Raw genomic sequence first — 15,474 nt, forward strand, 5'->3', positions numbered from 1 at the left:
TCCTCCTCTTCTCCCGCACGCTTAGCGAAGCTCCGCCGGAGATCTCCATCGCCACCGCCACCACGCCGTCGTGCTGCCGGATTCAAGGAGGAGCTACTACTTCCGCTGCCCGCTGGAACGGGGAGAAGGACGTCGTCTTCATCAACAACCGAACGTGTGACCGAGTACGGAGGTGTTGCCCGTTCGTGGCGCCGGAACCGATCGTGATCAAGATCTTCTACGCGCTTTTGCAAGCGGCAAGTGATCGTCTACCGCAGCAATAAGAGCCTACTCTTATAGGCTTTGGAATCTCTTCAAGGGTTAGTCTTGATCATCCCCTCGTTGCTACCGTCTTCTAGATTGCATCTTGGCTTGGATTGCGTGTTCGCGGTAGGAAAATTTTTGTTTTCTATGCAACGTTATCCTTCAGTGAGTTATCGTTATGGAATATTAATGAGAAGTCTTATCATTTACATATTGCACGCCTTATTTTAGTTTGCAATTTCTACTATATGATTGATCTTGATTTTAGTATTGGTACCACTTTGGGAGCATTAAGTAAATCTATTTGGTTTTGGCAAACTTAGCAATGGTCAATAGCAACAACACTTTGAGTTTTAGAAGAATAGAGGAAACAAATGTAGAAGATATTATTATCTTTCTTATCATCTCTTAGCTTAGTATTCTAAAGTTAAAACTGTTTGTGCTTACAAGTAAGATGCATGATTGTTTCTATCACGTGTATATTTGTTTGTTTCCCTCAACTCTTATGCTTGCTAATTAACCTTGCTAGCCAAAGACCTGTACTGAGAGGGAATACTTCTCGTGCATCCAAACCTGAACCCAAACCTATGCCATTTGTGTCCACCATACCTACCTACTTGCATGGTATTGTCCGCCATTCCAAGTAAATACTTCATGTGCTACCTTTAAACAATTCAAAACTTATTACTTCTTATTTGTGTCAATGTTTTATAGCTCATGAGGAAGTATGTGGTGTTTTATCTTTCAGTCTTGTTAGGCAGCCTCCACTAATGGACTAGTGGCTTCATCCACTTATCCTATAATTTTGCAATAAGAGCCGGCAACGGGGTTCCCGACCCAATTAATTAACTTTCATTAATAATTCTCTTCACATGTTTTGCCCTGATTCATCGATAAGCGACTTAATTTTGCAATAGACACTCCTCCATGGTATGAGATTGTTGGAAGGCACCCGAGGATTCGGTTAGCCATGGCTTGTGTAAGCAAAGGTTGGGGGGAGTGTCAACTCTTAAATAAACTAAAATACATGTGTAAACAAAAGAGAAGAGGGATGATCTACCTTGCTGGTAGAGATAACGTCCTTCATGGGAGCCGCTCTTTGGAGGTTTGTTTGGAAAGGGGGTTAGAGTACCCGCTACCAGTCGTTGACAACAACAAACACCTCTCAAAACTTTACTTTTATTCTCTTTATATGATTTCAAAATTGAAAAAGCTCTAGCACATGATTTAATCTCTGCTTCCCTCTGCGAAGGGCCTGTCTTTTACTTTATGTTGAGTCAGTAAACCTATTTCCCTCCATCTCAAGCAAGCATTTGAGTTGTTGTGATCAAACCATTATATTGTGATTTGCTTTATCATGTCTTTACTCTTTCTTGTTTAGTACAAGTTTTACTTGAATGAATATAGCTTTGAAAGTCATCAATGATTAATATGATTGAGTATGCAAGTTTACCATAAGCTTTTAATATGAGAGCGCTGCTCAATAGATGAATATAATTTGTTAAATGTTCTCTGACCAAGAACAAAGTTTGCCATCACCAATTATGATTCCTTATGCACCTTTATTTGTGATTACCTTATACTTGTTTCAAGTTGAATTATATGAGGAAGTTGTTTACTATAATGTCTTGTGTGAATGAATATGATGCTTCTTGTCCGTATTTTATTTATCGACTCTTCACTCCATAAACATGTGGACCTGTTTACAGAGTTCAGTTTCGCTTGGGGACAAGCGAAGTCTAAGCTTGGGGGGAGTTGATACGTCCAAATTGCATCACTATTTTATATCATAATTTGCCGTTATTCATTGATATATTTCATATTGGGACACAATACTTATGTTATTTCATCTATTTTGCATGTTTCATGATTATTTGGAGATCGAGCACCGGAGCCAGGATTCTGCTGGAAAAAGCACCGTCAGGATGCAATATTTCGGAAGATCAACTGTGGAAGGGAGTTTTACCAAAAATCCTATTTTTCCAGATGACGAAGGGAGCCAGAAGGAGGGGCCAGGAGGACCCAGGGTGGGCCCACACCCTAGGGCGGCGCGGCCCATGCCCTGGCCGCGCCGCCATGTAGTCTGGGGGGCCCACGACCCCTTTCGCCTCCTTTTTTCGCGAAACCCTTCGTCCCGAAGACCTAAGCCACGAGAGGAATCCTCACGAAGGGTTACAGCCGCCTCGCGGGGCGGAGAACACCGAGAGAAAAGAGCTCTCCGGCGGGCAGGAATCCGCCGGGGAAATTCCCTCCCGGAGGGGGAAATCGACGCCATCGTCATCGCCATCGAGCTGGACATCATCTCCATCACCATCATCATCATCCCCACCATCATCACCGCCATCTCCTCGCAGCACCTCGTCACCGCCGTAGCAATTTGGGTTTGATCTTGATTGTTTGATAGGGGAAACTCTCCCGGTATCTATTCATACTTGTTGTTGATGCTATTGAGTGAAACCATTGAACCAAGTTCATGTTCAGATTGTTATTCATCATCATATCACCTCTGATCATGTTCCATATGATGTCTCGTGAGTAGTTCGTTTAGTTCTTGAGGACATGGGTGAAGTCTAAATGTTAGTAGTGAACTATGGTTGAGTAATTTCAATGTTATGATATTTAAGTTGTGGTGTTATTCTTCTAGTGGTGTCGTGTGAACGTCGACTACACGACACTTCACCATTTATGGGCCTAGGGGAATGCATCTTGTACTCGTTTGCCAATTGCGGGGTTGCCGGAGTGACGTGAAACCTAAACCCCCGTTGGTATATCGATGCGGGAGGGATCGCGGGATCTCGAGTTTAAGGTCGTGGTTAGATTTATCTTAATTACTTTCTTGTAGTTGCGGATGCTTGCAAGGGGTATAATCACAAGTATGTATTAGTCCTAGGAAGGGCGGTACATTAGCACAGGTTCACCCACACGACACTTATCAAAACAATGAAGATTAATCAGCTGTATGTAGCGAAAGCACTAGACTAAAATCCCGTGTGTCCTCGAGAACGTTTGGTCATTATAAGTAAACAAACCGGCTTGTCCTTTGTGCTAAAAAGGATTGGGCCACTCGCTGCAATTATTTCTCACGCATTTTACTTACTCGTACTTATTTCATCTGTTACATCAAAACCCCCTGAATACTTGTTTGTGAGCATTTACAGTGAAACCTTCATCGAAACTGCTTGTCAACACCTTCTGCTCCTCGTTGGGATCGACATTCTTACTTATCGAAGATACTACGATACACCCCCTATACTTGTGGGTCATCACTGCTCCACTACTTCCTCTACATTTGCCACTAGGTCAATTGGCACTGTACCAGATGCATCCCTCTCAACAAACATCTCAGAATCTCTAAGTTTCTTCTTATATTCCTTTGCAAACTTCCTTAGTTCCATTGCTTCATCATCTTCTCCGCTGTCATCTGAGTGTGGCACATAGTCATCGTCTTCACTATCTAAATCATCTGGTTCTTCTGTTGTAACTGGTTTTGACCCAGCTTCTCCAATCCGTGTGCCACAAACAATTGCTTCAGTAGCACTTTGCGAACCATGATTTATAATCTGGGAGCTCCCTATCATGCCATCTTGAGATAATCTGTTTGCACAGGCTACTGATAACTTATTTCTTGATGGGTAGCTGATAACTTCATTATTATTTACCATGCTTTCATCGTGTGCATGTATAACTCCATCCGGTGCCGATGCTTCACTTTCTTCCTCTTCACCACTACCAATTTCATCTTCAAAATCACTCTGACTTTCTTCTTCACTACCATGCCCTTCTTCCTCCTCCCCATGGTACTCCACATACACATCAGCAACTGTACCATCACTCGCGTGTTTTGACATTTTCAAGCAGCCAATGTTATCAACTAGAAACAATAGCCCATTCGCGAGCTCTTTGCCAGGAATATGATAATACAACTTCATTGAGTCCCTATAAGTCATATGATTGCCAAGATGGCATTTGATTTCGGACATAGATATCTTGTTACAGGGTATGGCCGAAATTTCCTCATCCCCACCAATGTAATCCAATTGAGGACCAATGCGGACGAACTCTCCACCAAAATGAAAGCGCACATTCAACAAATCGGTCGGGGCCATGCTTACGCAAAAATCACCTGCATAGCAAGCACGAAATGAATACTCCATACTCAACTAAGAGAAAGTTGAATTTTTTATGTTTTTTCGTGGCACAACAATCATAGCTTCTCTCTAAACTAAGAGAAAGTAAGTTTTTAACTGAAGCCAAGTTCATGCCAAATACAGAGAACCAGACGATATTTACCATATGTGCGGATGTTAATACAGAGTACGACAAAGATGGACATGTATGGATACTGAACTGTAGTATCTATTTTTTGCCAGTCAAGGACAAGCGATTATCTCTGTTTGCCATTTATCTTCTACAAGATCACATACCACCATCAAATCAGTTCAAAGTTAGCACATACCAAGTAAGTCATGGATCCTAATCTCCCGCACAAACGGACGAATGACACACACAGAGGTTGTGCGTGCGTACTAGTTCGCACAAAAATTCTCTACAACTGAACGCATAAGAGTAGGGTAAATGCGAGTACAAATAGAGCCACATGGAAGCAATTACCTGATCGTGTCCGTTGCGCCGATCGCCTGGAGCACCAGGATCAGCCGATCACCATCACCGCCACAGATTCAAACGGGAGAGACTCAACACATCCGTCTCCGCAACAGCAAATCAGCGGCTGATCTGACCGTGAACTTCGCTGCAACTAGATCAAGGGAAGGACTCGCCGGAGAGGATGGAGAGATTGGGGACGAGGGAGTGCGGTTCCGAACGTGAAGGTTTCTGTTTCCTGCGAGATGAACGGCGAGGAAATAAAGCTGGCTTACGTGTCACCCTAATCCTTCCCTAATCTCAATTTCCCAGTGGCCCATCGGCATCTCAGACGATCAAACGAACGTTAGAGAAAATCTACCGGGATTAACTGGGATCAATTAGTTCAGGGTTCTGTTTTCAGGGATTAAGAGTTTGGGGTCTATTTCAGACTTCACGTATGAATTCAAGGTTTAAAACAGACTTTTGCCATTTTTTTTCTTTGAAAGGTGGGTTTTTTCAGGAGCCAAAGGGTAAAGTGTGAAGGGGCTGTTCTTCTCCGACGTGACCCATATTTTCTCCATTTTTTTTGAGCCGATTTTCTCCATTGTGTCAACTGTATCCGTATGGTTTGATATACTCCAGACCTAGTTTTTATCAGACAATGAGGTTGCCAGCACTGCCTCTCACAATTTTCTGCATGTTAGTGTCCCAAATTTCAAAATGAAATGTAGGGTTGTTAATCCAAATGATACGCCATTGGGAAGAATGCGAGGACTAAGACAAATCAGGAGATGCAGATATAGTTTCGACAGGGATTACGAGCATGCTATCTCAATCCGACACGAGCAGCAGCTGCCCCTCCTCTTCTTCCCCTCCATTCCGACATCTACACGGAAAATCGGGGCTGTCAGAAATTCACCCGCTAGCTAACAACGCCCAGCACGGCATTACCAAGTAAAACATATTAGAGGTACTCAGCACCAGGCAATTGGCATCCATAATTTGGCGTCAGCATTAAGTCAAACTGGCGGTGGATTACAATCAATTATCAAGGCCAACACTGCCTTATTTAACCCAAATATTTCAGACTTCAGTTGACAAGTACATACTACTCCATTAGACAGACAGACACATAAAGTACTACAACACAGTTTAACATATTTGATGATTTCCGCAAGACAGCTGCAGTAGATGTAGCCATAGACATACACATAATCAGACTTCAGTCGCATCCCAGGCTGCACCTCATCCAGTGATAAGCTGCTTCTGCTTCGAACTGCTAAAAACACCTGTGCAAAAACCCATCTTACATTACTTAATTCTGCAGTATTAACTTCGCAGTAAAGGAACTTGTGGCTCAATATATTTAGTCAGAACATCTGAACACTACTAGGTAAAATAGTATAAGAAAGTCCTAAACCAGGAAGATCAGTATGAACACACTACAAACCTTTTCCTTTTCTTTTTGCGGAGGGAACGCTCTAGCTCTAGAAACCTGCTTGCCTGAAAAACAAAACAATCATGCACCGTCAGATTACTTAGATGAGAACATGAAATTAGTTTTAAGCTTCAATGTGCAAATCAAGTTGCCAATTTGACACACCTTCAGTGTGTTTGTTTTCTACTGCTCATGCCATAAAATCAGTACCATTGGAGTATGCACATGTACAAGAATAGGACAGCAGTGGAGTTTTCTTGTATCTATAGGCATTATGATTTTATATCCATAGGCATCAGCAACCACAAAATTCATGTTTCATACGAAAAATAATATTGCTGGTGTACATTGATACGTAAAATCCTAGTGTTTATAGGCATAATGATTTTATATACAAGGCATCAGCAACCACAAAATCCATGTTCATGCGGAAAATAATAAAGTTGGTGTACATTGATACGTAAAATCCTAGTTTAGGATGTGACATCAGCTAGTACACAGATCACTGGCCTCATATTATATTACTTGTTTATCTTATAAATAGTCCGATATAACCCTACACCCTACAGTAGGACACACATAGAGGATACCACAATCAGAACTCGTAGAAATAAAATAGCAGTGCCAATCTAACAACAGAAACTTCATAAAAATGGCTAACAACAGAAATGTTATTCCATCTCCTGTAAGCTACTGTTTCCTGACGCCGACTAATTAATGCTCCTTTCAGCAACTGACGAATATGCACACCACCTCTAAGACCACAATAATCATAACATCTGAAAACAAAGACAGTAGGCACTAGGCAGTGTGATCATGATGATGGATGACAGAAAGTCAGAAAGAAATGGATGATGCCAGGAGAAGGCACTGCAAAACTGAATGTTGATGGCACTTTCTCTCCCCACGGAGCTGGTACAGGGATGGTACTACGTGACCATGAAGGACAGGTTATTTACGCAGCTTGTCGAGAACTGAAGCAGTGTCGAGACGCGACAGAAGCTGAACTGGTGGTGATCGAGGAAGGAATGCAACTTGCTCTGCATTGGTCCCCATCAGACTTCATAATCGAAGCTGATTGCCCGGAGGCAATTGAGCCAACAAAAGAGAGCACACATAATACGTCTATTTATGCGTTCTTCGTGAGTTGTTTAGGGAAAAGGTACTAGACTAGCTAAGATCAGTAGGGATGCTAACATGGTAAGCCATGAACTAGCTAGAGTTGGTAGGGTTCATAAGAAAACTGCAGTTTAGTAACATAGGCACCCACAGTTCAATGATAACATAAAAACTTAAAAGACAATATGGCTATAAGTTAATAAAAAAAATTAAGTTTGAAGTTAACACTTCAGAAGTACACGCGTTATTCCTATGAAAAACAATTTGATTTAGGAGTCGTGCAATATAAAGATGTGCAAGCAGTTACCTTCGGCCCAGAAACTTGTGAAAGGCAGATAGATGCAACTATGGAAGCTTTTGACAAGTTCCTTAGACTGCATAGATTCAAGTTGAACCATGTAGACAGATGACTGCACCCGCAAAAAGATGGCATGAACATCATTCAGATAGTACAGTATAGATATTTTTTTATTCTCAATCCTAGACTCCAATCCAAGAATCTTCTGCAGTTCAAGAGTCTCCCGCAACACCCATGTGATAACTCCATGAGGATCAACCTTCCTGTCCCACATTTGCAAACAGCGGCGGTAGCGAGGGCCAGACAATGCAGCGAAGCCAACACCGCCATCCTCTGACTGGATGATCCCAACACTGTGATCGCAAGGAGGAGCACAAAGAGGCGTCTTGGTCACAGCGAACCTCTGTGCATCCAAATCAAACTCAAGTATACCAGTGGTATTCATCGCAAGCAGCCAGTGAAGGGTGTTACCGACAAGTGTGCTGCGAAATGGAAACATTATAGCGCTCCACGGAAGTGTTGTTGATACGAGATCACTCCATATGCCAACAGTGTCTGAAGAGTAAACGCTTGCGAAGGTGATAATTTCATTGACGGCTCTGCTCAGCACGACCACTTTGAAAGGGCTCGAGTGGCAGGCGCCATGAACATGGCCCTTGTCGGCAGCAGCACAGAGCACCGCCCCAAGTACAATCCTAGATTCTTGGGACTGCAGTGGATAGGGAACGATGTGGAGGTCATCAGTGATGGGGTCCCACACAATTACCTGACTCGATATCCAGTCATCAAAGAGTAGGAATCCGTGGCGGCAGTCGAGGCACGTCCATTGCTCACTGCCGCTGGGTCGCAGGGCGAAGCGCTTGGGAGAGATGCGGTAGGGCGGATCAAGGTAGGATCTGAAGGAGAATTTTCCGCGTTGGTACGAGAAATCACCAAGGAGGGAGGCTTCCGGTGGTGGATGCTGAAGCGGCGAAGGAACTTGTGGTCCGTGGCGAGCGGCGCCAGCGCTTGGAGACGATGGACGCACGTAAGAGGTAAGGCGGCTGCGGCGGGAGGCGCAACATGATCTCGTGGAGGAGGTCATCGACATCCAGCGGATGCGCCAGTTCTGGCAACGACGACGAGAGTTGGTGGCGGCGGCGGTGGCTCATGTCGCCCTCACCCCTCGGTGGGCTATTGGATCTGGGAATGGGGAATGGAGAGAGGATTTTAGGTTTTCAGATAATTCCTTATTTTACACAACCTAAAAATCTGCTTCCCTATTTGACCCCGGAAATGTTTCTTCACTGTTTGACACCTGGCCAGAACTTGTTACCTAATAATATGACACTCTAGTTCATTTTTCGAGTACTGACGGTGCTAAACAGCGACATGAAAAGACACATTTGCCCTTGGTGCACTATGTGACCAAATTTTCTTTGTAAAGACAAGCAAGAATACTGTTACATATTTGTTCACGGTTAAACAACCAAATAAAACCCGTACATTTGGTCACAGAACCGCCTTACATATGATAACTGAAAAAATTCCTCCTAAGATTTTAATTCAAAAGGCTCAAAAGTGGGGCAAAATCTCCCCACACCATATTCCCGCACACAGTTCATACGTATATAGAGAATAGACCGCACAACATCTACAAGTGTCATAAGCATCCAGGTTCACACATGTCATCCATGTTCACATTCACCACATATAGTTTCAGGTACAACACGTAGTTTCTCCTTCACAACATTGCGGGTATTTCTCTTGTAGTATTATTTTTTTATGGAAATGCACAATTAGCTGAGTATTTACGAAGGTATCAAATATTTTTTTCATTTTCATTCATTCCCTTACCGTCCCAGATCATAGAGGTGAAGAGCCACCACAGAAATATTCATACATAAATAAATTCATACAAAGATCCTAGCGATAATCTTTGAAGAAACATGATACATGCAGAATAATCGCGAATTCCGGGTAACTGGCCAAGCTGCTAAAGTAGCTAAAGTAGTGATAAGTCCTGTCAATAAAATAGATCCTAATGAAAGTCCATCGATTCCCAATCTCCAGTGGAAATCGAAGATATCTATCCATTTATAATCCTCCTTTAATTGGATTAAAGGATCCTCCAGTTGGAAATGATAGCAGAATGCATAAGTCATTAGAAGGAATTCTAATAAACAAATGGATATAAAGATCCAACAGATAAAAGCAAAAGTAATTTCACATAGGAGCAAATCGGAAGATTCGTTCAGCATTAATTAATTTTTTTTTTGGAACATGGACGTAATTGTATGAATTCAGATCGAAAAGGAAACCACATAAGCAAATAACAAAAAAAACTAATCATACAAACTTATCTGGAACGTGGGCATAATTGGAGGAGCAGGCGACGCTCGTTGCAGGCGCTCGCGCTCACGGAGATGGTGATGTCGACGCAGCTCCACCCAAGGATCCCGCGACGACGCTGGCGGAGGAGGCAGCGCTGGAGCGCTGGCTCGAGGGTGCACCGGCCGAGCCCCTTGTCGCCGACCACGACGACTGCGCCGCCGCGCCTTGCCAGCCCTCCGCCGGCACGCTGGGCTGGCCATCCATAGCCTTGAATCCAACCTGGCCGCCCTCCACAGCCACCCGCTAGTCTCACATAGCTATCGCGTCTCGCCGCTGCTTCTATGCGCCGCCGGCGGCGGCTCGAGTCGGGGACAGACATGGACGACAGTAAACGGGTTAGATCTTTTTTTTAGCGTTGCGTAATCACTAAGGGAGGGGTATTTTTGTCCATGAAAATAAAAACTGACGGCGGGTCGGCAGTGTAATGGGGTGGACGGCGATGTCATATTAGGGAATAGGCAAGAAATTTTGCCTAAGTGTGAAATAGGGAAGGTCACCGTCTTTCAAAATGTGCTCATATGGATAGGATGTGCGTAAGTGCCTTCATATGGATGAGTATATGTATATATGTGGGCGTCTATGTTTATATTGTGTTTCGCAAAAAAAAAAGAGGACCAACGATCCTCCTTCCGCAAGAACCAAAGGGTTATGTGGCTCTCCTTTCTTCATTGTAAAAATGTGACAACGTGCAAGGATCGGACCAGGAAGCATGAACATGCTCTGTGTTTGTTTCTATGCATGTAATAATCCAAAACAGTTTGACAAAGAGCTCGGAGACGATAGCTTCGCCCCGTCGTCCGCTGCATCCGAGCCCCTCGTCGGCATCTCCTCTGATCTGGGGCCAACGACTCTGGAGCCGCTCCCCAATGGCATGGGCTCGCCCTGTCCTCGTCACCGCCATAGGTTCGTCACCGCCATAGGTCCATGATGGCGACTGCTCCTCCAACCGTTCATTGCCCTCCCGACAGGCTTCCTGGTCCCTTGTCGCTACCACTGGTTGCCTCAGGTGGCCCTGTCGAGGTGCCCCTTCATGCCAGTGATGGACTGCCGGCCCCGAGCTTGCTTTGGGTTACTTCTTTGGGCTTCGACAGCGATGACGATGATAAGAGTTGGCTCTGCAGTCGTTGTTGGCCTGCAACAAAGTAGTTGTTTCCGGCTTATTTTGTGGCACCGCTGATGAGGAGGAGGTGCCACCGCAGCCATGCGGCGGCCTCTCTACTGCTGCTGACGCTCTTGGTGACGAGGAAGGTTGGGTTCGGGCCCGCGGTCTGGGCGGCCGCCCTGACCGCAGGCTGTTGTCTTTGCTTCGTAAGAAAGGCCTTGAGCTTAGTCTCGCCTTCGGGCGTTGGGCTAGTGGGAGATGTTTTCGGTGCCTTGAGCGTGACCACCACGTCGGCACATGTCGTGAGCCCTTCGGATGCATCCGATGTCGTCATCCCGGTAATCGGGAGCGTTCCTGCCGTGCGCGCTTTCATGCCGCTCGTTCTCCGGATGCACGTGCTCCTTGCTAGCGGAGTCGCTCTCCGTTTGCTCAGACTAGTCGTCCCTCGGCATCCCGGAGTTGATCTAAGGTTGTGCGCCGCTCGTCATCGCCTACAACTTCGCAGCCAAGGCCCTCCCCAAGGTGTTGCGAGGAGTTCAATGTCAATTCCAGTTTAAAGTCTCACGTCCAATGCCAGTTTTCCTTGCTGCGCATAGCGCTCGATCAATTTGTGGATGACCGCGTCGAGGAGGCGTCTCGCCCCCTTCATGAAGAGGTGGCAAGTCTCAAGTTATTGTTGACACCCGTTGATGATTCTTTGGAGCGGATGGAGGCTTGTTCTTTTGGTGGGCGAGGAGCTCGCCACCGTGCAATCTTTGCTTCCACTTGGCTCCGTTGAGCAGATGTCGTATGTGGTTGAGGAAGAACATTTGTACAGTTGTTTCTCTCCTTGTGGTAATAGACATGATCTTGGCTTGAATGCTCACGCATGACCTTAGTTTTGAGAAGAGTGGCCTTGTTGATGCTTGAATCTCTCTCGCCTGAGTCGGGCAGGCATGCGGTTTCTATTGGTGCAACGGTTCCCGGAGTTGTCATCGCTAGAGAGGTTTGTGATTTTTCGCCACCGTGGTTGTTGTCTACACTCGAACCGAGGTTGATTGATGGGTGACCCTGGTATCATGACCTGTCTTTGTCGGCGCAGTGTTGAAGTGTTGTGTTTGGAGTGTTCGTTTGTGTCGTTTTGTGGTCCTTTATGTTGTTGTTCGGATCTAACTGTTAGGTTTGGTTGTGGGGATATATGGGTGTGCTGTTGGTGTTGCCGCGACCTACTGCCACGCCTCGTCGCCTAAGGCGTGAAGGAAGACGCTGGCCATCCATGCCACTGGTGTTTCCCTCTGTCGCTCGAGGAACAGGGTCAAAGCCAAGCGCAGAGAGAAGCCGATAGCGAGAGAAACAGAGGCTTTCGTTTGTTATACCTGGGAATCATCCAGGATGGACAGGTCGTCACTGATCAAGCACTCGACGAGTTTGCAGAGCTAACGGCACAGTCCTCTCGACCATTTCATTCACCACAAGGACTTGTATTGGTTTTGGAGAATGCCCAGGAGATCTATTCATGGGCACGCAAATTTGCTAGAACTAAGACGAATCAGGAGATCCAGATGGAATTTTGACAGGGATTACGAGCGTGCTATGTCAATATAGCAGACAAAGCTTTTGCCTCCTTCAGACAAAGAAGAGGAACACTGGGCTCCAGCTTGCTGCATCAGGAAGACACGAGGAAGGCTTCAAACATGACACCGTAAATGGAAAATAAAGGCAACATCAGAAATTTCTTGTACCCTGCATGCAACAGGAGGTGACCCCTTTGCAATCCGAGACAGGCGGCTGCCCCTCCTCTCTCCCCCTCCTTTCAGACAGCTACACGAAAAATCGGGGCTGTCAGAAATTCACCCGTTGCCACACCCACTGGGTAACAACGCCCATAACAAGGGTCAGCACAACATTATTAGTAAGTGAACATATCGGAGGTGCTCAACAGCAGGCAATTAGCACACATAATTTGGCGTCAGCACTAAGTCAAACTGGCGGCGGATTACAATCGATTATCAAGGCCAACACTGCCCGATTAACCTAAATATTTCAGACTTCAGTTGACAAGTACATACGACTCCATTACACAGACAGATGAAGTACACACCACAGTTTAACATATCTGATTATTTCCACAAGACAGCTGCAGTAGATGTAAGACTTAGACATAATCAGACTTCAGTCGCATCCCAGGCTGCACATCATCCAGTAATAAGCTGCTTTCTTCAGACTGCTAAAGACACCTATGCACAAACCCATCTTACATTACTTAACTCAGCAGTATTAACTTCACACTAAAGGAACATGTGGCTGAATAAATTTAGCCAGAACATATGAACACTATACTAGGTAAAAATAGTATAAGAAAGTGATAAAACAGGAAAATCAGTATGAACACACTACCAACCTTTTCCTTTTCTTTTTCTCAGGGGGAACACACTAGCAACCTGCTTCCCTGAAAAACAAAATAATCATGCATCATCAGATTACTTAGATGAAAACATGAAAGTAGTTTTAAGCTTCAATGTGCAAATCAAGTTGCCAATTTGACACGCCTTCAGTGTGCTTGTTCATGCTATAAAATCAGTACCATTGGAGTATGCACATGTACAAGAAGAGGACAGCAGTGGACTTTTCTTGTATCTATAGGCATTATGATTTTATATCCATAGGCATCAGCAACCACAAAATTCATGTTTCATACGAAATAATATTGCTGGTGTACATTGATATGTAAAATCCTAGTGTTTACAGGCATAATGATTTTATATACAAGGCATCAGCAACCATAAATTTCATGTTCATACGCAAAATAATAAAGTTGGTGTACATTGATATGTAAAATCCTAGTTCTAGGATGTGACATCAGCTAGTACACAGATCACTGGCCTCATATTACATTACCGGTTTATCTTATAAATAGTCCCATATAACCCTACACTCTACAGTTGGACACGCGTAGAGGATACCACAATCAGAACTCGTAGAAATAAAATAGCAGCGCCCATCTAACAACAGAAACTTCATAAAAATGGCTAACAACAGAAATGTTACTCCATCTCCTGTAAGCTACTGTTTCCTGACGCCTACTAATGCTCCTTTCAGCAACCAACAAATATGCACACCACCTTCTAAAACCACAACAATCATAACATCTGAAAACAAAGACAGTAGGCACTAGGCAGTGTGATCATGAGGATGGATGACAGAAATTCAGAAAGAAATGGATGATGCCTGCAAATCTGAATGTTGATGGCACTTTCTCTCCCCACGGAGCTGGTACAGGGATGGTACTACGTGACCATGAAGGACAGGTTATTTACGCAGCTTGTCGAGAACTGAAGCAGTGTCGAGACGTGACAGAAGCTGAACTGGTGGTGATCGAGGAAGGGATGCAACTTGCTCTGCATTGGTCCCCATCAGATTTCATAATCGGAACTGATTATGTGTTCCGCATCAGTGTAATTCGTGAGTTGTTTAGGGAAAAGGGTACTAGACTAGCTAAGATCAGCTCAAAAAGACTAGGTAAGATCAGTAGGGATGCTAACATGGTAAGCCATGAACAAGCTAGAGTTGGTACGGTTCAGAAGAAAACTGCAGTTTGGTTAAGGGATTTTCCTCCAGAAATCGCCAAAGCCTTAGCTGATGATTGCAATCCTGTAGCATACACTACCATTGTACAATAATACACTACCATTGTAGTAACATACACACGCAAAATTCAATGAAAGCATAAAAACATAAAAGAAAATATGGCTATAAGTTAATAAGAAATGTTAAGTTTGTAGTTAACACTTCAGAAGTACACACGTTATTCCTATGAAAAAAAAATTGATTTAGGAGTCCTGCAATGTTAAGATGCGCAAGCAGTTACCTTCGGCCCAGAAACTTGTGAAAGGCACATAGATGTAACTATGGGTGCTTTTGACAAGTTCCTTAGACTGCATAGATTCAAGCTGAACCATGTAGACAGAGGACTGCACCAGCAAAAAGATGGCATGAACATCATCCAGATAGTGCAGCATAGTTAATTTTTCATTCTCAATCCTAGACTCCAATCCAAGAATCTTCTGCAGTTCAAGAGTCTTCCGCAGCACCCACTACAAGAAAAGTTGCCATGGCCGACGAAGTTGAAGTCGCGCCGTGGTTGCTGGTGTACCATGGCCGACGATTTTTGGTCCCTCCGTGGTGCATGTCAAAACTTTTTTTTCTCGTTTTTGAGGCCACCTAGCCCGACGAAAGCGGCCAAAACGTCGCGTATGGTGGCCCGGGACGTGGTGCATCTCGAAATCTCGGGTTCGCCGGCCGAGTCAACGCAAATCCGCACCGCGGAGGGATGTAGGG

Source organism: Lolium rigidum, chromosome 6, assembly GCF_022539505.1.
Source record: "Lolium rigidum isolate FL_2022 chromosome 6, APGP_CSIRO_Lrig_0.1, whole genome shotgun sequence".
NCBI classification, from domain to species: domain Eukaryota; kingdom Viridiplantae; phylum Streptophyta; class Magnoliopsida; order Poales; family Poaceae; genus Lolium; species Lolium rigidum.